Genomic DNA, 25,412 nt, shown 5'->3' on the forward strand with positions numbered 1-25,412 from the left:
AAGAGGTCGCCGTATACACCACGGCGAGTGGTGGATCCCTAGTATTCCTCAGCATTGCAGACTTTCACCAGTTCTTCGTCGTCGACTCGGGGCAGCGGGGGCGGGATCTGAAAGTCGTCTCGGGAAGGATTGGCACACTCTTAGCCAAGTCTCGAGTTATCCATAATGGCTTCTACAGAATGTGGCCCCGGTGGCCCCTCCCAAGCAGGGTATCTTCATCTTTAGCATTAGCACTAGAGGTTTTTCTTTAGACGCACGTAGCTCTTGACGACAGCACTAGAGTTTGTCATTTTTTTTTGCTGGAGCCACTGCGAGTTCCGCGGAAGCTCGGCCGTCGGCACAAGGCACGCGCTCACGAGCACTCGACCTTTTCTTTGTATTTTTTTTCATGCAAAACAGCTCCGCAATTAAAACCGGACGAAATATAACATCTCTTGTGTGGGACATACGTATGTTTTTTTAATTCCGTTGCTGATGCAGATCTGATTCAGCATCGTCATTTGAATGACTTCTATGAAAAAGCAAAAAAGCATTAGAAGGAGAGAAATATCGCGTTCAACATTAGCGGCACACTCTGCGCCTGCACGGGACACAGAGTCGAATGTGAACCCAGTGCATGATCAATGCAGCCAGTCATAGGCGTAACTAACGCCTTATAAACAGCAAAATATATCAGCCCATTAGGTGCCAAGCTACTTCATGGCAACGCCCGCTGGTTCGGTGACATTCAGAGCATCAGCGTATCGAACCAGACACTCTTTCAAGATTGCATGCCAACTATTCGCGAGCACAATTTTGTCTATGGGGCACCTGATAACAATTTCTAAAGCAGAGCTTTTTACCTCTACCCTCCAAGGGTTCTTTCGCGACCGTTGGTGTCATCAGAAAAGTCCGGCGTACAAATAAAAGAATTTACGGGGACCGCCAGGAATCGAACGTGGAACTAATTGAGTAACAAAGCGAGAGCCCGTTGTCTTACCGATTTAGCTACCACCCCATGCGGAGACAAGGAAGACAGGTGGTGCACTCACCAGCACATCTTCGGGTTTACTCCTTGCATTCTCGCTAAACGCATTCTCGCTAAACGCCCATTATCGCTAAACGTCACGCAATTTCTCGCGCCGCAGTGCGCTCCGCCCACGGCACGTCTAGCAGCTGTGTGCGAGCCTTGCGCTGCGCGTGTGCTGGAAATTACAAAAATTAAGGAAGCCCTCAGCAACGCATGGCATCTCACTTCTAGTATGCCAATGTGCTAAACCTTGTTGCCTCCAGTGTTTACGCGAAAAAAATCGCAGCGTTTTGTCGTCCGCCCTCACGCCAAACGGCACACCAAGTAACACACTCAAACACTCCTTGATGGCCAGGCCATCACTCCAAGCCCCAGCATCAATATCTTGGCTCTACATCTCCAGGCCAACACCAGGAGTGACGTATCCTTGCAGCGCCTCAAACACAGTATCAATAAAATCATACACATGATCAGGCGAGTTGCCACCAAGAAGCGAGGCCTCAAAGACTCCGATACGTTTCGATTAGTCAAGCTTTTGTGATCTCGAGAATCACTTACGTGAACCCCCTGTCTTATTCTCGACAAGGAGGACATAAAGATGTTTTATATAATGATTAGAAAGGCGGTCGAGCAGGCTATTGGGCTTGAACAAAGTGAACACAGAATCTGCGTGAACAAAGTGAGTGCGTGAACAAAGAATCTGCTTAGCCCGGGGCTCCAGAACACGCTGGAAGAGCTGATAGAGGGGAATGATTGTAACCAGAACCTTCGACTGAGCAGAACTGCGGTGGGTCGCCGCATCCTTCACCAAATTGGCTGGGCCGCACAGAATGTCACCCCACTTGATGTACTCCCGGACTCTTGGCGACAAGAACTAAAGATGCTCCCTTTGCCAATAAATATGAACCCCTCACACAACGAGGGCCGCCGAAAAGCACGGGCTCAAGCGCTCAACACCACCCTCGGTGGTTATCACGCAGTTATCAACACAGACCTCCCAACATAGAGGGCAGCAGTACGCCATCATTGTGGCTATCTCCAGAACAAACCTTCTTGCGTGTGCCTCACTCAAGAGAGAAGACATGACGGCAGCAGCAGAGGCAGCCATCGCCTGGGCTCTCTCTCAACCAGGGGTTCGGAAGGTAGTCACCGATTCCCAAAAGCCCACCGGAATTGCCAGTTGGGTTGGATTTCCCGACCGGCACTGCGTCTGCTGAAAACCCACTCCCAAAATGGTTCCATTCAGCTATTTGGACACCCGCTCACTCTTCCATGGAGGACAACGAATACACCCACCAAAAAGCGCGCGCTTGGGCCCCCATGCTACGGAGCTGCACGAGGACAGTCACCCGGTTGTCTGGTTCACGGACATAACCCAGCATTATCGCCTTCAGAGACAGACCCTATCTTCGCTTACCCTGACCTTTCCAGAGAACAACAAACTACCCTCGGCTCATACAATCCGGCGCATTCCCATACCCGACGCGTCTTCACTTATTGCTTCCGAATCGCTACGACGCTGAATGTAAATTTTGGTCAGAAGTAGGAGCAGTCCGCCATATAAGCGGGGTGTGCGACTTTAGCCCTGATCACCCTCCTCTCTTTCCGTCAAATACCCAACAAAAGCAATGGGAGATGCTTCTGTCCAGCCACCCTCTGCATACCCTGCTTCAGCTGGTGGACAGAGCACAGGCAGCGCGGGCTGCATATGGGCTCCAGTGAAGAAGGAACCCCTCCCCTGGGCCGCACTCTGGGCCGTTCAAAAAACTGACTAGAAGTATTTCCTCCTCGTTCTCATGCCTCTCCTCCTTCTCTTCCTCCAAGCTCCTCCTCTTTCGTTTTAGCGGCCGATCTCGTCGCCACCGTCCCCAGCGGACGAGACGGAGAAGTGAGATCGTCCAACACCGGGTTTGAGCTTCCTTTAATTTTATAAAAAGTGTTTCCACTCATGTGCTACACCAATACAGCTCAACTAGCTAACCACCGTTCATGAATCACGCCTTGATTTAACCTTACCAAGAATATCTCTCTGAAGTAATAAAGGCTATGGTTAAGTGCCTTTCACTTCTCTCTGGTTTCCCTATTTCTAAAGCGACGTAAAGTGAATTTACGTGACGTCGCATGGGTAAACTTTGTGGGTGCCGTTTACAGCTTTGCTTTCGAACCACTTTCACAGGGTGGATTATCGTGATGTCTTGCTTAACAGGTCATTATTCATTGCTATTATTTCAGATATTTGCATCCGATATGCCTTGCTATGCGGAGACAAATATTTTGATACCCTACACGCCCTATCGGCATGATTTTGAATTTTAACCCCATCTATGACTATCCTTGATTATATCACGATGATAATGCGGGCGTATTGGTTTATTTACTTAACGCGATTTCCCTCATCAAGACGTTTAACCCAACACGCCCTAGTGGCATCACTTTGAATATTCACCCTATCCATGACTCACCACGACGTTCTCATAGCTGTAACCAGGAGACATTTTTGTATTTGTCCCACGTGATTCCCCTCAACGAGACCTTTAACTTGATTCCTCACGCACCGTCACTGCCTCATGTTGAATTTTAACCGAATTTATGGCTCATAATGACTGTCTGATGATTGTACACAGGAAGCATTTTTTCATTTATGCTGCGTGAGTTTGATAATCGGGGCCTTTAGTTCGATGCCTTACACGCCGTAGAGGCGTAAATTTGAATTTTCAACCAATCTATTACTCACCATGACTGATGATGCTGTCATTATTCTATCTAAAGGGGCGAGTTGACACTAAACTTGAAACAGCGGCGGAGACGGCCGCCGCCGGCTGCTTTTTCTGGCCCTCACCTTCTATTTCTTGACCCCTAGCATATCATCAACCGTGAAGAGGAGGCAACCAAAAAGCAAGCCATGCCGTGTGCTTTCCCAACACCCTCTCGTGCTTTCCTAGAGATTCCATCAGGAGGAAAAGGTTAGATACCCTGTATTATGACCGCACTATTCGTTTATCAGCCACACACCCAGCCGATAAAACGAGGTGGAGAGCAAGGGCAGGGAATTGTAGTGCTGGAAGTCATGGAAATTGTACAAGAAACTTTTGAAGATCATACCTCCCACCTGTGATCATGCGGATCGGGAAGGCTGCCGTACCCGAACACTTTGGAATACTGACACTGGCGGCATCTTGCTAATACTGACAATTACCCCGCAGGTTCTACCTTTCACCTCCATCTTTAAGCCGCATAAGTGTAGATAGCCTCTGTATTTTCTTTGCTGCGGCGAATAAAAACCATTGCGGCTGGCCTTGCACAATACAATGGCCCTCAGGTCATGAAAGCGGAAATGGTGAATTTGGTAATTCCTTTCCAAACTGAACTTTGACGTCTAAGTAAGCTATCTTGTCATACTGAAGATCTAAACGCAGAAGTCGACTGCCACTATCTTGTAGCACAGGGATAGAACAATACCGGCCTAAGCTACGCCATGAGTTTTCGCCTGCGACGAAGACGGTTGACTTGAGCGGCCGCAACTTGCATGAATGTTTTTTTTTTTAATGCGGAGCATTTCTTAGGCTCGCGATGTCACTCGTCGATGTTGTCGGCGCCGTCCACACGCTCACTGCGCATGCGCGTCGCGTCGAGGTGCAGGTGCGCGTCTCTCCCCCGTACCCTCCTCGCTCTCAACAACAGGTGCGGCGGTGCGGGAGGAGCGCGTGTACCCCGTGCGCTCCGTCGCTCTCAACAACAGCTGCGGCGGTTCGGGGGGAGCGCGTCTGTGCGCGCATGCGTCGTAGCTACCCGTGCGCTGCGTCGCGCTCAACAGTAACGGCGGCAGGGCGTGTACACGTGATAACAGCGTGGTGGCTGCGTGGAAAGTTCGCGCGCTTGTGTACGGAAGTGGGCGCATGCGCGTCTCTCCCCCGTACTCCTCTCCCACGAACGCGGCCGGTGTATATATAAGCGGCGGAGTCTTTGCTTGGCTTTCGCTTGACTTGACGCTTTGCTTGACGGCACCAAGCAATAAAGACAGACTTTAACTTTACACTCCTTGCTTTCGCTTCTCCTTCATTCAATAAATAAGAATAATAAAGACGAAATAACAATTAAGCATTCCCAAACCAACCATACCCAAGTACGCAACATTCACGCGATACCCCCACCACCCTGCGACGCATTTACTCGAGTTCCGCCCGTGGGAAGATGCGGGCGGGTTTTTTTCACACTTCCAGCCTAATTTCCTGACGAAGTCAAGCCCTGTATCAATGCTCGTCATTCTACTTAGCGCAGTGGCATTATGGCCTCGCCTGTAACTGTTGTACGGCCGGCCGTCGCGACGCTGCTACCGCGCGCCTAGAGAAAGAAGAAGAAAACACTGTGTGGTAGTAAACCGTGTTCGCTGTAGCTGGAGTCACCTGTCTCTTCGCCTGTGCGTACACCAGTCGAAGTCGTATTAAACATGTCGTCAGAAGTGGTGCGCGATCATTCGTAAGCCAAGGTGCTTGGAGGAATCCGCCTGGAACGGCATTAAACTTGGACAACGCAGCAAACAGAACGGCCGCCACTCCGACTGCCACGCCACCAGCCTCAGGTAGCAGCGCCCATGGCTTCGTTCACTATACAACCTCCGGAAGCTTTCTGCTTCTCGTCGCCCAACGAGTGGCCGAAATGAACGAAGCGCTTCAAACGTTTTCGTACCTGTTCTGGTCTAAGTGTCGAGCCTGAAGAACACCAAGTCAACGCCCTGCTGTACATCATGGGTGACCAGGCTGAAGACATCTTTGGCACCTTCAACCTCCCAGGGGAGGACTCCAAAATCTTCAGCTTTGTGTTGGAACGATTTGAGGGCGAGAACGTCACCCACAATCTGCTTGCCCAGCACGGAATGATAAACGCAAGTCGTGCCTGAAGAAGGGCCACTGCGCAACTGCTTGTCTTTTCAAACGCGTAGACGCAGTTCAAGCTCAAGAAGCCCGAACCGAAAGTGGATTCCTGGGCACGGTGAGCTCTTCATCGACAATTAAACTGGGAAGCGACAGTTAAATGCAAGGGCGTCCCCTGAAATTCAACATTGACACGGGCGCTGACGAGACGATGATACCGCCTGAAACATTTAGACAACTCGAGCGAAGGCCAGTTCTGTCTAAACCACGGCGACAGTTCCACGGGCCTGATGGGACACCATTGGCAATACATGGAGTCGCTCGAGTACAGCTATCGTATCAAGGTCGCCAGACAACTCAATATATCTACGTTCTTGATGTAGTGTGCTGTCCACTTCTTGGAAAGCCTGCTATTGAATAACTGCAGCTACTTACCTGCATCAACAACTTTCAGCGTGCCGTCAAGCCTCAATAGGAATTACCGTCCCACTTCGCCGGTCTCGGAGCTATACAAGGAGAACACCTAATTCGTCTTCCAGACGGAGCCAAGCCATTTGCATTGAGGTCGCCCCGATGAGCTTCCATTCCGTTGTATGAGAAGACAAAACGATAACTCCAACGGATGGAGAAAATAGGAGTCATCTCTCCAGTCGAAGAGACAACCAAATGGTGCGCGCCAATGGTGGTCGAGCCCAAGCCCTCACGAGACGTGCGAATTTGCGTTGACTTCAAGAGCTCAACCGCTTTGTTCTCAGAGAGTGGCATCCGATTTCATCTGTTGAACACGCACTTCGGTTTCTCTCTGGGGCGAAAGTGTTTTCAAAGCTGGACGCCAACTTAGGATTGTGGTAAATTCAGCTCGCGGATGAGAGCAAGGAGTTTACGACGTTCATAACGCCATTTGGAAGGTTCAAGTTTAACCGACTCCCATTTGGTATAGCCTTGGCACCAGAACTGTTCCAGAGGCATATGGCTACCATCCTGCAAGGTATGAGCCGTGTCATATGTCACATGGATGACATTCTTGTATGGGGAGCCACACAAGAGGAGCACGAGTCTCTTCGTCATGTACTGCGGAGGCTCGAGGAAGCTGGCGTCACACTCATCGAGGGCAAATGCACGTTCTGTGCTACAGAATTGACATAGCTGGGACACAAGATTGGACACCAAGGTATCAGGCCTTATGAGTCCAAATTCACAGCAGTTACGGAAATGACACCGCCCACAAACTGAACACAGCTACAAAGGATACTTGGCATGGCCACATGTCTTGCTCGGTTAGCTCCGAATCTCGCAGACATCTTGCAGCCCCTCACGCTGCTGCGGTAGAAAAAACAGAAGTTTGTGTAGTGTGCGCCTAAACAAGTAGCGTTCGACCAGTGGAAGAAGCTTCTGTCTATAGACCAGTTCTTGCCGTCTACGACCCCGCAAAACAGACAATAGTCATGGCATATGCTTCCTCTTTCGGACTCGGCGCCGTTCTTCGCCAGCGGCAAACAACAGGGAACTATACAGTACTCGCTTACGCATCTCGCCTTTTGACAGACACTGAAAAGCGGTACGCACAGATCGAGAAAGAGGCACTTGCACTTGTGTGGGGATGCGAGAAATTCTCTGACTACCTCTTTGGAAAGCACGTTTTCCTAGAAACTGACCAAAAGCCTCTCGTGCCTATTTTCAACTCGAAGAATCTTGATGACCTCACACCAAGGCTACAGAGACTTCGCATGCGCATGATGCGTCACAATTACACCGCGACCTACGTACCTAGCAAGGAGCTTTTAGCTGCTGATGCTCTCTCTCGCTCACCGCTTCGATCGACCGTCCCATCCGCAGAATCCCGTGAACTGGTTGAGGAAATAAATGCCTTTGTCAGGCAGCTCACGGCAAACGCTCCAATCAAGCCAGCCTGTCTCGAGCTGCTTCGGAATAGTCAGAAAGCTCACCAACTGTCCTGTCAAGTGCGGAAATTCTGCAGCAAGAAATGGCCTTCCCAGCGAGACCTAAACCAAGAGGTGAAGCCATTTTATCAATTTCGCCATCAACTAAATGATGAGAATCTCCTCCTCTTGCGCGGAACAAGAGAAGTAGTCCCAGTCGCCTTCCATCCTCACATTTTGCGCCTGCTACGCGAAGGACACTTCGGAATATCAAAAACCCTTGCAAAGGCCAGCGATACGGTTTCGTGGCCGGACATACAAGGGACATCGAACAAACTGTCCGTACTTGTCAGAAATCTGTGGAGCCAACAACAAACCGGAAAATGCCACTTCAACCTACACCTTTCCCGGAAAGGCCCTGGCAGCGGATGGCTATGGACCTGTTCTACCAAAGCAAAAAATGGTGGTTGATAATCGTCGACTACTACTCCAGGTACCCCGAAATCGCGCTGCTGAACAAGCTTACTGCAGCTGAGGTGATCAATCGTTGCAAGTCAGTCTTTGCACGCCATGGGATTCCTGAGGTAGTTGTTTCAGACAACGGTCCACAGTTTTCCCGCGTAAGAGGACCCGAGTTCGCAGACTGCGCGAGGCTACGGTTTTCAACACATAACCTTCAGTCCCTACTACCTACAGAGCAATGGATTGGTGGAAGCTGCCGTCAAGATCATCAAGACATCTATGTCCAAGACACAGGACACGTATATTACCTTCCTGGCATACAGGACTACGCCATTAAAAAACGGATACAGCCCTTCCCAGCTCCTCATGGGTGGCCGCTTGCGCACCAAGTTATCTCAGGCAACCAGAGTATTATTTACTGCAACGCCCTATAGCCTCGCAGTCTGGAAATTCGAAACAGAAAGCCGGGAGAACCAACGCGAATATTACAACAGTCGTCACGGTCTACGGGATCTAGTTGATCTTCTGAACGGCGAAGAAGTTTGGGTGAGTGACATGCAGAACAAAGGAAAGGTAGTGGACACCGCCTCGGACCCAAGGTCTTACATCATGGACACTGGAGTCAGCGTTGTGCGTCGCATCCGCACTCACTTGGTACCCTTGCCACGAATGCAAGAGTTTACGCCACCTGCGGAGCAAGCACAAGAAGAAGCCGGTGCAGTGACGCAGTGCCAAGACACATCGCATGGCCACACCCGAAGCGGTCGCTGCAGCATCCCACCGAAAACCTACATAGCCTCTGTTCTTTCGGTAGGAGAACCGACATAGCCTCGTTTCTTTCGGAAGATGTTGTTGTTCGGCCGGCCGCCGCGGCACTGCTTCCGCGCGCCTGGATAAAGAAGAAGAAGAAAACACTGAGTGGTAATAAACCGTGTTCGCTGAAGCTGGAGCCACCCGTCTGTTCGCCTCTGCGTACACCAGTCCAATTAGTATTAAACAGTAACCACCGGGGTCGTGCCCGTAGAGTTCTGTTCTACCTTGGTCACACATGTCCTGAACAGGTGCTGGATCCTGATCCAGCACCTGTTCCGGAATATGCTCTGTTTTGGGCGGACGTGACGCTGCTAAAGCCGCCCCCAAGGCACATCGAACGCGCTACAAAGGAACACGCACGCAGCAGCAAACTCACAGGCACGCACTCACTCACGCCGGTATCCTAACAGGAGGGCAGGTGCAGACTAAACTATTTCGGCTCCTCTGAACATCGGCGTTTAGTGGTCAGCGTGCGCTACTGTGGCTTCATTTTTTCGGATTTTGTCCTCTTACATGAACTATGCGGCCTCCTGGTGACTACATTATGCACTTCACGTTGTTTTTCGTCACAAAATTGGCTCTTCGAGGATTACTAACCCGTCGTCCGCTTAACAAAGCCAAAAAGATTCGCAGTTGACCGATATTTAGGAGATCACCCACACACGCACGCGCTCTGCTACGACTACACTGGCGCTTTCTTATCGGCAGTGCCGTAGAATGAATCGTCAATGGCGCCGCACTTGCGTGGAGTTTTGTAAAGACGAAGGCATCTGCTTTAAACGCGTTCGTTGCTACAGAAAACGTGCCACTGTTGTCCCGACGTTCCACTCGCCTGTCGTGGGGCCACCGGGTACGGGGTCCAAACCGGCGCAGGTCGTCTCCGCGGGTTGCGCTGCCAGAGTGTTGGAATAGGGGTGGTGTAATCCGGGGAAACTTGACGTGGATGCTCGTACACTTGGCCTCCCTGGTGGGGCTGAAGGAAAGAGACGTTTGCTTTTGGTATTTACAAGGACCCTGCGGTGCTTTCCATCAACTACTCGGAATGTTTTTTGGAGTAACGTCTATTGTCCCAGCAATCTCCTCCCGCAAAAATTATGAAAATCCGTTTACTATTACCGAAACTACCCTTCATGAGAAATCGCGCATAATTGTTCCCTATTACCTCAACCGCCGACAACGCGACGTAAACTGAAGGCTCTCTCCCGGAGAGGGGGGGGGGAGGCGGGGCGTTCTCTTCGGCGGCGATTATCACATGCCGGGGAGTTTTCCCCTTCTCTCGGCAACTTGGACGGGTCTATTTAAGATCTGGTGCCGCAAAAAAGGCAGGCATAGCTGCCTGCTCCCAAGCTCGCGCTCAGGCTGGTAGGGCGTACTTGAAGCAATAAACGCTTGTTGCCGAGTGTTCTCGTTCAGAGGAGAGTATTCAGTTCGTCACAAAAACTCCGCGTGCACTCAAAACAAAAAAGAAACGCCAAAACTGTGTGTAGTGGTTCAAGGATAGAAGGAGTTGGTACACAGCCGAGGACGGCTCATCCTCACAGGAAACGCGGGAAATAAGCGCGAAGGTGACCAGCGATAGCCAATGGGACAGCCACGGCCGCAATGGCGTCATTTAGCTAAACCCGAGTGTGCATAATGAGGAAAATTGAAGAGAGAACGGTTCCGCGTCTTTCACAGCAATTTGCGCGCACACCGCTTCACCTTTTGGCTCAGGTATTCCTGGCAGTGTAATCTAAACGTCGCGCGATTTACTTTCACTGCTCAAGGAGTGTTGAAGGGTCGCTTTAAGCGCTGGACGTATGGTAGAGCAGAGTCCCGTCCACTTCTTCGCGCCGCTTTGAACTGCTCGACACCGACACGCCGACGGACCCGCCGCGGTGGCTCAGTGGCTAAGGCGTTGCGCTGATGAGCACGAGGCCGCGGGTTCGATTCCCGGCCGCGGCGGCCGCTTTTCTGATGGAGGCGAAAAGCAAAAACGCCCGTGTGTACGAGATTTCGGCGCACGTTAAAGATCCCCAGGTGCTCAAAATTAAGCCGGAGCCCTCCACATCGGCGCGCCTCATCGCCAGCGTTGCGTCGGCGCGTTAAACCCTACAATCAATCAATCACGCCGACGTAAGTGGTTACTCCACGCCACGATTTCTCCTGGGATACCTAAAGCATAGTACGCACGTTCAACAGAAACAAGAACGGAGGTTCTTGACATCCGAGGCCCGGTCGCGGAAATGCTTTTTCACAACATCAGCATTAAAAAAAAAGACCAGGGCAACTGTCTATGCCAGACATTCAGGAGCGGCACATCTTACCAACGGCGCCTCGTATAGATGTTTCCACTAAGTGCATCATCTTGTATACGGGCCTAGCGGCTGATTGCGGCGTGCGCTCTGGCAGGGGAGAGTGTCAAAGCCTGTGGTGACGAATCTAGAGCTCTCCTATAGTAAAGGACTTAATGCGTAGGGCCGCTCTTCTGCCTCATCACAAGGCGTGAATTAATGGAACTAGGGAGGCCTAAAACCGATTTTCCAAGGACGAAGAGTGCTTTTACTGTGTGACACCTTAGGAAACAGCGCGAAAAACTTGGACAGAGAGAGCAAACAGACGAGCGCTCGTGTATATTTGCTCTCTCTGTCGAAGTTTTTCGCGATATTTCCTAAGGTGTCATGTGTACCCAACTAGCCCAAAGTCAAGCTTTACTGTGCGCACTGCACGGGGCCCTAGTGTTGCAGTGGCGTGGATTTGGCGCTTGTTTGCTATTGTTGGCCTTATAAGAACAGAGAAAGGAAGAATAGAAAAGCATAGTGCAATCCCGAGATTCGTAATTAGCGCGTTTTTATCTACAGTTTAGAAATGAGTTCCCCTCCGGGGGTTGCTTGTTTGAAACGCGTGGTCGATACAATCGCTTCGTCTCTACTGTAGTACGCACGAAAATGTATGAATTTCTGAGGACCTATCGGCCGTGCCTTCTGAGTAGCTATGGTAACAATTTGGTAAATTGTCTTAAGAGCATTTGTAGCATTGCACCGAATATACACGATCGTCAAATTGCTTCGTACACTTGCCTCAATTGCGAATGTTGAGTTGTCTTGCTCTTTGTCCTGCTCTTCCTTCACGCAATCATTGACAGGGCGAAATTGCGATTCAGAATAAACATTGCGATAATGCTTTCGTGTTACAATGACGGAAGAATCGACTGGAACAAACGTACGTGGCATGCCGTACACAAAAAACATGGTGAGGCAGGGAACAAATTGTGCCAAAGAGCGCTTTTTCTCTGGTTGTCCAAAATAAATATTTTCCAATCGTGTTTAATTAAATCAGCTGTCCAAGCTGGAGGAGGATAGGAGCAGTCTGTTCAAAAAAATCCCCCCACCTCCCCGAAGGGGATCGTGCGGAAATGCGAATGCATTGGGTGCACCGATGAGTGCGGTGCGAGTAATTATTATTAATGGCGTACTTAATGAAGAATCGCTATCAAGGCGCCAGGTGCGCGCTCCACTGCATTATATAGATTCCGAGCGCAGCGAGCGGAGAGAGGGTACGCGGAGAGGAGAGAGAGCCCGCCGAGCTCCGCGATGCGAGCGCCCTCACACGCCTGAGCGCGCTCCTCCTCTCCACTCACTCTCCGCTACTCCGCCCGAGCTCCGCGATGCGAGCGCCCTCACACGCCCGAGCGCGCTCCTCCCTCCCCTTGCCCTCCGCTACTCCCACCCGAGCTACCACCTGCTCCGGTTGCTAGGCGCGCCACAGCTGTTGCTAGGGGCGAGGAGGAGCGCGGAGAGATAACACCTGCGGGCGCACGCCGACGGAGCACGACAACCCCCGACTAAGAAATGCATTCGCATTTAAAAGCAGAGGAGGAGAAAGAGGAACTTGAACGCGCTTTGAACGAGGAGGAAGTAGAGAAGAAGAAGAAGGCGAGCTTGCTCGCGGCATCTCGTGTTCTCTCGCGCAAGGTACACCTGCGGGGGCACGCCGACGGAGCACGACAACCCTCGACTAAGAAATGCATTCGCATATAAAAACGATCAAGCCGGAGATCTTGCTAGACGCACAGACAAGCACTGATGGTGGCTGTTGCAGGTCCGCAGCACATACCCACGCGTAGATTTGCCATGGTTCGCCACATACCGGTCCCTTGTCCAATTGTTCATTGCAATCAACCCCCCCCCCCCCCCCACCGAAGAAGTTGCTATCATGGCGGCTTACAGCGAGTCCAGGGCGAGGGGGTCGTAATATCGCTTAAAGCGGCTGACATAAACAGTTTCGCGACTATGACGGCGGATGTCGGCTGACGGTGTTAATAGTTCAACCACGTAGTTTACAGGTGATGGAGAACTGATTACACGGTAAGGGCCATGGTATTTGCAAGGCAGCTTGGTAGAAAAACCCGAAGTTGTAGAAGGTATCCATAGCCAAACTAGATCACCAGTATGAAAACTGGGCGAGGAGTGGCTCTGGTCATGATGATGCTTCTTGCGACCTTGGTCATGTGCCGTGAATGAACGGGCAAGCTGTCGGCATTCTTCGGCATGATGCCTCACTTCCGAAACATGGTGGCGATCGAAAGCATCAGGGCTGTATCGTAGAATAATATCCATGGTACAAGAAGGTTAGCGGCCAAAAAGTAAACAGAATGGTAAAAAACTACTAGTGCTCTGTACGGCAGTGTTGTATGCATACGTCACAAAGGGGAGTACCACGTCCCACTGCGAATGGTCGGAAGCTTTGTACATCTCAAGCATGTTCCACAACGTACGGTTGAACCTTTCGACGAGCCCGTTTGTTTGCGGATGATATGCGGTGGTGGTGCGATGCACCATGTTCCATTCGGTCAGAAGCACCTGAACGGCCTCAGAGAGGAATACATGCCCGCTGTCGCTAAGCAATTCCCTGTGTGCATTGTTGTGCAGAACAAGGGAGCGGAGGATGCATCCCCCGACATCGCGGGCAGGGGCAGCGGGCGACGCGGCTGTTTCAGCGTAGCACGTGAGGTGATCTACAGCCACGATGATCTAGCGATTGCCAGAAGCAGTGCAGGGTAAAGAGCCGTAGAGCTCGATACAGATTGGCCCGAATGGACGAGCTGGGTACGGCAAGGGCTGCAGTGTGCCAGCTGGCTTCGTAGGAGGTGTCTTGCGTCGTTGGCACTCGGGGCAGGGGCGATTATAGTTGCGCACGAAGGCGTACATTCCCCTCTAGTAATACCTTCCCTGCAGCCTGGTATCAGTTCACTGGACTTATGGTAGGACCTGATATAATTCCTCAGGACCAGAGCGCATGGGCGCTCTGCGGATCGGCATGGTTGGAGAAACACCCCTCTTTTCGGAAGTTACGTGGAACCACTAGCAACCACTTCTGACCGTCAGACATGTAGTTGCGGTGGTAGAGGAGGTTCTCTCTTCGGTGTAGTTGTGACATTCTCCCCCTGCGTCTGTGCTCTTCCTCGGAGGCGTTGTTCTGAACGTAGTCTTCGCACAGCCCTTATGCCATATACTTCAGAGTACCTAGTTGTCATGTGAACAGATGGTAGGGTTGTCTTTACCAGCTCAGAGAGATGGAAGCACGAACGCCGTTGACAAGTTTAACACAACGCGCATTTAATGCACACATGGAGAAACCCTAAAGCAAGACAATCAAGAAATAAATAGTACAAAACCGCCAACTATTCAACCCCTAACTAAATAATCTAAAATAGAATCTGCACCAAAACCCAAAAGTCTCTACAACAAAGTTCTACACAATTAGTCCAAGTGCACTCATTACATCCAGTCCTAGTTAATGACATTGCCTCCACAACTCCCTAGTTGTGTCCTATGACTGTGTCCCTAATGGTTGGGCCGACCCGGTCGCCGGCGCTAACGTGTCATACCCGTTGCGTGGCCGCGACTCGGTGATAGCCATCCTTGTCTCTCTTCGGTGTCGGCGTTGGATGCGCGCGGTCACTCTGGACGGCTTGGGCTCCGCGCGTCCCAACTGGTGTCCTCGGTGGCTACCCTGTGGTAGCCGCTGCCGCTGGAGGTCCCAGGTAGGCTCGGCACGAACGTAGTCCTTCGGGGCCGTCGACACGAACGTCGACGGAGCGTGGACGTTGGCCGCTGGTGCCCGACCGATGCCGCTGTGGCCACGAAGACACATGTTCTTGGTGCACATAGGATGACGGTGCCGATGCGAAGTCGGCCCCCTCCTGCCCAGGCTCGGATGGCATGGTCGATGGCCTGGCTGCGTCCCCCTGGCTCGTTCCTAGAAGCGCACGTGCTCTTGCCGCCTCCCGGTTTCTTGCCTCCCCTTCTCTTTGTGCGCCCCGCTTTTATCCGCTCCGGGGTTTTCCCCTGGAGCACTCTCATTGGCGCTTTGCCTTTCCCATGTCCATATATGGCCATCACGCCACTTGTCATCTGCGCGGCGTTTTCCGATTGGATGACCAGTGCGCTGCCATATTATCCCCAGATGGCTCACGGTTAAGGCGCTGGCTTTCTCTGATTGGTGCGCTCATGGGGCGCACTTCAAATTCCCGTTCTTTTGTTCTTTTCTTTAACTTTTTTGGGGGGTTTCGGTGCATCCCCTCTCCGGGGGGTACCCTGACACATGACACTGGTCTTAAAATCGCCCCATGTTTTGAAGCCACGTACGGTGTTTAAAAATCACAAGTGTGCCGCTTGTTTAACTTCGCGGGGTCATCCCATTTCTACTGAGCACTCACCCGCTCATAAGTTGACAGCCCATCCTGAGCATCATGATCACCCTCACGATTGAAGGATGGGGGATCGCGCTGACGGATGGAACCAGCGAATACGATCTGTCGCATCGGAGGTGTGGTTGGTCAACAGCCTCCACGGGGGCGGCGGCTATTGCGAGCTTCCGGCTTCGAAGGTCCAGGATTCCGGCTTGTTGAAAATTGAAACCGCACCTCCACCCCTTCCAATGATGTTTAATTAAATCAGCTGTCCAAGCGAGAGGTGGGTAGGGAGCCGTCTGTTCAAAAAACGAACAAGCCGGAGGTCTCCTTGCTAGACGCACAGACAGGCACTGGTGATGGCTGTTGCAGGTCCCCAGCGCATACCCACGCGTAGAGTAACCATGGTTCTTCACATACCGTTACCTTCTCCAATTGTTCGCTACAATTTAAATATTTATATATTTTTACCGCCGAGTGAAACATCATGGCTTCTGTAGTTTTGTCGGCTTTTGTTCTGTTGCAAATGAGATTATCTTCGCTAACGAACAAAACATCAACCCGATATTTCCTTGTCGTTACTTCCATTTTGACCGTGAATAAAGAGCTCGTAAAGATTAGCCGACCACGAACATGATGTAGAAGCCAGACACAAGGAGAAACAACGCTTTTTAGGCGGCCAGATAACGTCATAAGAGCCTGGCCTAGCTTATGCTAGGAGCAGCTGTCGCGGGAGGAGAAACAGCGCGTCAGCTGAGATGGACATTTCACTGCGCAGTGCATGAGTGAATAGTGCCCGTTATAATTTTTTTTCTATCAGAGGTCGCTGCCCCCTCTTTCGCCATTGCAGCTATGAATCTTTGTAGTCCGCGCTCGCTTTCATTGTTACATTAGGTTGTCGCTAGCTCGTACTTGTCCAAATGGGCTGTTTCGCTTCGTATATATAAAGAGCTTTTTTTTGGAAGTGATTCAAATCCAGTTGAACAGAATTGCGGAAACAAGCAAAAATTTGTGACCGGGCCAAAATTCAACGCTGTAAAACCTAATACATTATACTCCGCTCCGAGTCAGCTAATATTCCGAGTCAGCTAGGGGAAGTTACCTTTGACAGCATTGCATTTAGGCCGGTTATATAAATTTTCACTTGTTCCTGAAATTCTGTGCAGGTAAATTTGACTCATTCCGCAAAAAAGATCCTCCTATATTCTTGCTCCATGACTAGGGCCTGCTGAACGAATTGTATTACAGATACCTCCAAGCTGAAATTCCCTTTAAGCTACGTGCACACTAGCGCCGAACTTGCCGTGCCGCCCTGCCGACTGACGCCAGCGGCGTTGCGGCGTAGCCTTCACTCTCAGAGCGGCGCGACGCAGCTGGCGGCCGCCGGCAGGGCCGCACGGCAAATTTGCCGCTAGTGTGCACGTAGATTTAGTCAAGTGGTTGCATCGGCTCACTGGTCTCACCGCCGGACACCTCCACCCACCCCATGCATCTCTTGACTGCGCCGCTATACCAAGGCAAAGCATAACACCAAAACCAGGCGGCGGTCACTTTTCTGATGGAGGCGAAAACCAAAAACGCCCCTGTGTACGAGATTTCAGCGCACGTGAATAATCCCCAATTGGTCAAAATTATTCCGCAGCTTACCGCTACGGCGCGCCTTATTGCCTGCGTTGCGTCGGCGCGTTAAACTCTGCAATCGATCTAACACCAAAACCGAGAAGCCAAAACAAAGCTGCCTGCCGTCCTATTCGACAGTTTCAACGCTGCAGTTTCAGCCTCAGATATGTAAATAGACGGCACTTTCCAACTTTGTTTATAAAGCGCAGCTTTAGAGTTTCACTGATGGTGTCTGTTACGCCAAACCCCGCACGAGGCACGTTGAGAAATCATGGTGATGGTGTCGGTGACACCACGAACCCGGAGCCCCTTAACGTAAGCTGGAACCAACCGTGGCGATGTCTTGTAAGGTGATGGGCAGAAACCACAAACAGTGGCCGACGGATCCCAGGTCAAGTTCCGGCGGATGGTAAGCAGAGAGGGAGTCTGTTGACCAGGCAGGGATCTCAGACACCTCTTTAGCTATCAGGGTAAGGCTGATGAAGAAAGTGGCCCCGTCCTCTGCTGTTTTTCTACGTTTGATGGTTTTGTTTTCCAAAGTCTCCAAACCCAATGATCGGCTCCCTAAAAAGGGCCGCACCGAAGTATCGTTTCCACTCCTTCCGACCATGAAAATTCCAAAACCTGATAACAACCCCCGCTTTTGGCAATCCAATCTCTTGAATAAGCAAAACCACTTGCTTCAGAATCTGTCTTCTTGATCTCAAAATTTCTAAAAAATACAACAGGCGAATCAACTAAAGCTAATAAACAAAGAACTGGCGAGCTCTTGGTTGAAGTAAATGGTCAGCAACAGGCCACGAAACTCCTCACTCGAACTTGCGTGTTGGATCTGCAGATAAAGGTCACACCTCTCCGAAGCCTTAACAGCTGTCAGGGTATGATCTCAGAGACGGGTCTAGCAGACGAGACGGAGGCAGATCTTCTTGAAGGGTTGAGAAGTCAGGGTATGACCGCAGTCAGGCGCATCACCATAAGAAAAGACGATAAGAGAGTAACATAAGATAAATTCCTAACATTTCACCACCCCGCTCTTCCGGAACAAATCAATGCCGGCTTCATCCGGTGTCCCGTCCTAGCGCACATCCCGAATCCCTGGCGCGGTTTCAAGTGCCAGCGGTTCGGGCATGGTACTAACTCGTGTCGGGGCCAAATAACCTGTGCCAAGTGCGCCGAACATGATCACAGCACAGATAATTGTAGCTCGCAACAACTCCTCTGCATTAACTGTCAGGGCCCACACGCGAGCTACTCCAGGAAACGTGAAAAGTTCTCGTTAGTGAAGAAAATAACAAACGTAAAGGTAGGAGAAAACATCACCTTCCCAGAGGCGTGAAATAGGCTCGCTTATTTGCCCCTGGGGAGTTACGCCGACGCGGCTCGCATGGAAGCGGAGCGTTCTCTGGATTCTCTGGTAACCCAGTACCGCGCGTCGGACCTGGTCCCCACCCACACGCCGATCGCGGAGGCAGCAGCGGCTGTGGTGGAACAATGTCTGTTGGAGATGCCGCTGAATCCACCACTATCGCTCCCCCGTCCCAAAGCACAAGCGAGGGCACAGAGGAGATGGGACGCAGGCACCCGCGGCAGCTCCCACCCCCGCCGCACTGCGTGTGCCAACCAAGGCGTTCCTGAAACCATCGGGGGTTGCGGGCCAGCTAAAGCTCACCCAAAAGGCCGCGCTGTCCAAGGATTCTCATCACTCAGGCACTCCGAGAACACACAAAGATGACATAGATGTCGGACCGTTCTTGTCTGCAGCGCACCGCAAGGAACGTGTTCCGACGCCAAAGCCTCCCGACAAGCCCAAAAAGACAAGAGTCACAGCCCCGAAAGACGACACATAAACATACACACTCCAGTAGCTCTCACACTACATAATGGGAACAGAAAACATATTCAATGTAAATGTAGAGGGCTTCTTAATCACCTTGACGACGTGTACGAGATACTGCTCTCCAAACAGAGAAGTGTAATATGTCTGCAAAAAACACCTTGAAATTTAAACATATCCATTTTTAAATAGTTACAAGGTATTTAGGAAGGACAGGTATGGTAGTGGTAAATCCTCCTGGGGTGAGGCCATCATTTCCCGAATGTCTTTGGCGTGTCACACTATCAAATTACAGACCGTCCTTGAGACTGTTGTGATTCTTAGCAAAATGTTCAATAACATTATGCTCCGTTTACATCCCTCCTGATTTCCAGCTCTCGATCTCGGATTTCGAGGGCCTTGTGAATCAGCTACCCGCACCTTTCTTTCTTTTAGTGGACCTCAATGCACATAATGCACTCTGGGGGTCTACTTCCACGGATGCAAGAGGTCGCCTTATCGAAAAATTTATAACATCTTCGGGAGCATGCCTATTCAATAAAAACAAGCCTACATACCATATTATAGGACACAACACTTATCCACACCTAGACTTGGCTATTGGCTCTGCAGTACTCTTTCCATCTCTTGAGTGGGATGTTGGCACTAACCCGCTTGGTAGTGACCACTTCCCAACCACATTAACATACAAAGGTAAAGGCCCGACCTGTTCACCTTCCCATAGCAGATTCAATGAAGCTAGAGCGAACTGGAGTACATTTACAGAAACATCCAATCTACACCGCACATCCATAACACACCTACACATTGAAGAAACTACCCAACTACTCACGGCACACATCCAAAAGTCCATTCTCCAGGTCTCCGGTGCTCCGCGCAATCCAAGCAGGCCATGGTGGAATAAGTACTGCAGTGGAGCGTTAGAGGCCCAGAACAAGTCGTGGGGTGTCCTTTGCAGGTACCCCACGTCGGCTAACCTAATTTCTTAATTTTAAAGACTTTGAGAAAGCGCATGTGCCGTGAAGCAAAACGAGATAGTTAGCGCTCCTTCATAACATCCATAAATTCATACACAGACGCACCCAAGGTATGGACACGAATACGTAAACTTAACGGACAACAAACACATAGCATGCCCTTGGTCAGAAGATGAGGCTAACAGACTTGCACAACACTTTCAACTTGTGGCCAGCTCTGCACACTACACAAACGCTTTCCTGAAACATAAAACCTCTTGTGAAAAGAAGTCTCTATGCGAGAACAACAAATCACAGGCTTCTTACAACGCCCTGTTTTCACTACATGACCGGCGGGCTGCTCTGAGCAGGTGTAAACCCTTAGCATCAGGCCCAGACGACATCCGATATACAATGATACACCACCTACACGCAGACTCACTTGAAACACTTCCACATCTATATAATAAAATATGGCTGTCGGGGCACATTTCACACTCTTGGAGGGAGGCCAAAGTAGTGGCTTTCTTGAAAGAGGGAAAGGACCCATTGTCCCCTTCAAGGTACCGTTCCATCGCCCTGACGAGCTGCGTGTGCCAGCTTCTCGAGAAAATGAAAACAGGAGACTTATGTACTCTCTTGAGCACAATTGTCTTCTAGAGAGCAGTCAGGCAGTCTTTCGGGAGGGGCGAACCGCGACTGATCAACTCGTGGCCCTTGAAAGGTACATTCAGGATGCATTCCTTCATAAGCAGTTTTGCGTCAGTGTTTTTTGATCTGGAAAGGCGTATGACACCGCTTTGCGGTATGGGACCCTCAGCGACCTGAATTCATTCGGTGTGTACGGCAACATGTTTAACACTCTTGCCAGTTACATGTCTCAAAGAACATTCCGCGTCAGAGTTGGGTCAGCACTGTGACACGTTCATGTGTAGAAGAATGGTGTTCCTCAGTGTGGTGTCTTGTAGTTTGTAGTGAAGAAGAATTCGCTTCGGAAGGCATTGCAGCCATCAATCTCTTGTTCAGTTCGTGTGGATGATGTGCAAGTTTTGTTTAAATCTTGTAATAAGTCCATATGTGAACGACAAGTTCAGCTTGGGGTCACCAATGTTGCTGTCTGGGCAGATAAAAATGGTTTTAAAGTTAATCCTCTAAAGAGTACCTGTGTTGTTTCCCCAAGCGGCGCGGAATCTGCCCCAGCCCTGAGATAAAATTGCATGGTAACTTCACTCCGGTAAAATAGGAGCACAAGTTCTTGGGTGCTTTCTTTGATAAAAAGATCACATTCATTCCACACCTGAAAGAACTTAAACACAAATGCTTAAAAACTCTGAATCTCCTGAAGGTCCTTTCACACCAGTACTATGGTGCAGACAAATAAGTCCTGCGTATCTATTCTTCCTTGGTGGGGTCTCGGCTGGACTATGGCGGTGTTGTGTATGGGTCGGCCAGGAAAATAGCACTGAAGATTCTTGATCCCGTGCCACACGCAGGGCTTCGCCTTGCCTCGGGGGCTTTTGGAACTAGCCCAGCACAGGGCCTATACGTAGAATGACTAGAACATTAACCAATATATATGGATTTACTACACGCTTTTAAAATGTCATCCATAAATAGTTACCCGTTTAGGCCTGCTCGTAAAGATACATCCTTTTCCACACTTTTTCTAAATCGCCCATCTGTTTCTCTGCCCTTTTCGCCAAAAATGAGACAGCAGGCATCCGCTCTCGCCATCTCCTTTTAAGATTTGTACACATCATCGATTACTGACATTTAGCCAACATGGCCACTTCAGCCTGTCTCATGTGATTTATCATTTATTAAAATAGATAAAAACACGGTTTCGAGAACTGCGATTCTGAATACTTCTTGTTACTGCATGATAAATATACCTGTGCTGAATTTTACAGTAATGCGTCAAAAACTATAACTATGGTGTCGTGCGCAGCCCATGATCCTAACTTTAATTCTTGCAGAACCATGAGCGCGCACACCACTATCTTCTCAGCAGAAGAATAAGGAATTTTATTGATTGTACAGCACCTTCTTAAAAACCAAATTCCTATGTCAGTCATCTTTACAGACTCTTTGGGCGTTGTGCGTGCATTATCATCACACAGACTCAAACAAATCGCGCCAATCCACCCCGTGAATGTGGTTGGAAAGCAAAGCTGTAAACGGCACCCATAACGATTACTCATGCGATGTCACTTAAAATCGCTCACATCGCTCTACAAATAGTAAAACCAGAGTGAAGTGAAATGCACTTAACCACACCATTTATTACTTCAAAAAGGTATTCTTGGTAAGGTTAAATCAATGCATGATGCATGAACGGTGTTTGGTTGAGTTGTATTGGTGTAGCACAAGAGTGGAAACTTTTTTTATAAAAGCAAAGTAAGCTCCAACCCGGTGTTAGACGATCTGACTTCTCCGTCTCTGCGCCGCGGACGAAGGCGACGAGACGGAAAGGTCAGGGTAAGGCGAAGGTACGGTCTGTCTCAGAAGGCGATAATGCTGGATTATCTCCCTGGACGTGACAAGCGGGTGACTGTCCTCGTGCAGCTCCATAGCACGGGAGGTAAAAGCGCAGGCTTGTTGGGTGGGCGTATTTGTTGCCCTCCATTGAAGCGTGAGGCGGTGTCTAGATGAGCTGAATGGAACCGTTTGGGGAGTGGTTTTAAATGCAGAGCATTTCTTAGCCTCGCCTGTTCCTGCGTCGGACGGTGTCAACAGTGCCGCGTCCGCAGCAGGTGCGCCTCTCCTTCCCTCCTCTCTCTCCACAGCAGCTGGCGCGCGCATGCGTCGTAGTCAGCCCGTTTGCTCCATCGTGGTCTCGGCGTAACAGGTGCGTAATAGCAGCGCGGTGGGGCGTGGAAGGGCGCGCGCTGCTTGCGCATGCGCGCTCTCCCCCCCCGTACTGCTCTCCCTCTACTGCGCGCGCTGCAAATATAGCGGCTAGCGGTCGCTCGTGTTTCAGTCACTGCGTTGCTCCTTCCTTCCTTGGTTGACGCCAGTGTTGTACACGTTCCTCCAAAATAGGAACGAAAGCCCGTTCCTCGTTCCTTGCCAATTTTGCAACGAGTTCCCGTTACAAGTTCCTTTATTGCGAAAGGAACGCGTTCCAGTTCCATTTCCAAAATTGGAACGTGTCGTTACATTAACGTTACAATTTGGTTTTTAAATTAAAATATAGCGTAGGATAATTCTGGGTCGAAATTAAGTGAGGCATTTATAACTCACATCGAACTACGTATATTATACGAATATTAACACCACCGGCAGCAGATTATCTGGAGATAAAGACAATCAAAAGAAACGCTCCTAGGCGAATTTTTTCAGAGTGCACCGGACAAACTCCAGACGGCTCGAGGATATTTCGATGGAGGATATTTCGGTACGGAAATTTCGGTGTAAGGCCATATCAATGTACGGACATATCGGTGTACGGGCGTTTCGGTGCACGCACATTTCGGTGTACGGACATTTCGGCGACCAAATTATCCGGTGCTTGCCTGTTTGCGACAGCCATTATATTTTTATTTCCGCTTAACGTAGGTTATAAACAGCAATCTGGAGCCGTCAATTTATTTTTTTGATTGATGCCTAGTTCGATCTTTGCCAATTATTTTTAGAAATTCTACATTTATATATATTTTTAATACCTCTTCCTGGGGACACCTGTTTCGCAGCCGATTGAATTCTTTAGCACACGTTTTTTTTTTCATTTATGACAGGTTGTTAATTTATATTTGCTCTTTTTTAGCTAAAGCAATTACCCGTGTTTACGATCGCCTCTTTTGTATTTTTTTTAAATTACACACCCTCAAATTACATAAATTACGTGCACACTCTCAATATCCAAAAAGTAACAAACATTACTTAGCCCCCCAGAATGAAGAAAACCTTATGAAGAGTATTACGTAGACTGGGCTGCCTTGCTAAAATGAATTCGCGAACACTGGTCTAGGATATTGTCGGGGAGGAAAAACGGGCCTTTTGGAAAAGAGCCGCAGGTTCTAATGTCCTAAATGCTAATTAAGTGCGTACCGGTTGTGCATACAAATTCCACCCATTGTGTTCGGGACAACCAACTTTTGTTTAATGTTTACAAGCCTACATTTACCACATTTTAATTCTTTGTTCTAGCGCCCCCCCCCCCTCCCACCTCCCGCCTGTACTCTCGAATCTCGACCAGATTTCTTTTTCAGCCATATTTTCGGTTTCCCCTGAAAATCCTACTGGCGTGGTGGAGTTCACGGTCTCCGAAGCGTCACCGCAGTGGTTTTTTATTTTTTTATTTAGAACATACTAGTAGCCTCTTAGTGGAGGCTTTTGCAGGAATTGGGTGATACATTCAGAACAATGACATTACACACTTCGCGTTTAAAACAGAGAAAAAGCTTTACATTCACCATGGGCGCACGAAACCTCTATAATGTGACACAAAAAGCCACCCAAAAGCCGCTGAGAGCACAATGGCCCCTATCGTTTGCTGGCTACGCCCTTCCGCGCGTCGCGGTCATATTGACGGCGCCCCCACTCCAGGAATCGCTCTTTCTGCGCCTTCAGTCGCCCCCTTGGGAATTGACTCATCAAGTCGCGCATATCATGGACACCCCAGGTATACATCGCTTCCTCCCATTATCAGGAGCAAAAAAAACGAATAGGCTAATGTGACGAGAGCGGCAACAGTCGTCTTCAAGTTTTCGAAGTCCAGTGGACGCAATGGTGAACCACAAGTGACACCCCTCCCTCTCTACTTAGGGGGATGATTGCCGGTGGGGCTCAGCTTTCCCCTCCCCTAAGTAACGCCACTGTAAGTGCGATCGTTGGTTTGTTAGTTTTAAGTAGAACTGACACCGAATGCAACGAAGGCGAGATAGACTGAGACCGAATGCAACGAAGGCGAGATAGACTGAGAGAATAATTAAAACGAAATGCACACGCGCCTAATCGACCTCGTTTTTCTGATGTTTTTTCGTGGAAGTTTTGCTGGGGGAGGGGGGGGAGGAATAGACTAAAAGCAGCAGCGTCTTGCACCGTTCGGTGAAGTGAAAGAAAAGCGCTTTGGTAACAATTAAAGTATTAGGGTTGTTCACATGAATGTTAAAATAACAAAAAATGGTTGAACGGATCCAAATTAACAACGTTAATTTTTACCATCTGCTACAGAAATTGGGTTTCACGTGGCAATGCTCCGCCAGGGTTTAGCGTTCGTTTCCACGAACGGCGGCGCAAGCACAAGTCTCGAACGTAAAATCATATCTAGTCACGAAATTACAATATTAAAG

Source organism: Haemaphysalis longicornis, unplaced genomic scaffold (assembly GCF_048455015.1).
Source record: "Haemaphysalis longicornis isolate Haplotype H1 unplaced genomic scaffold, Haemaphysalis longicornis Haplotype H1 scaffold_1, whole genome shotgun sequence".
NCBI classification, from domain to species: Eukaryota; Metazoa; Arthropoda; class Arachnida; order Ixodida; family Ixodidae; genus Haemaphysalis; species Haemaphysalis longicornis.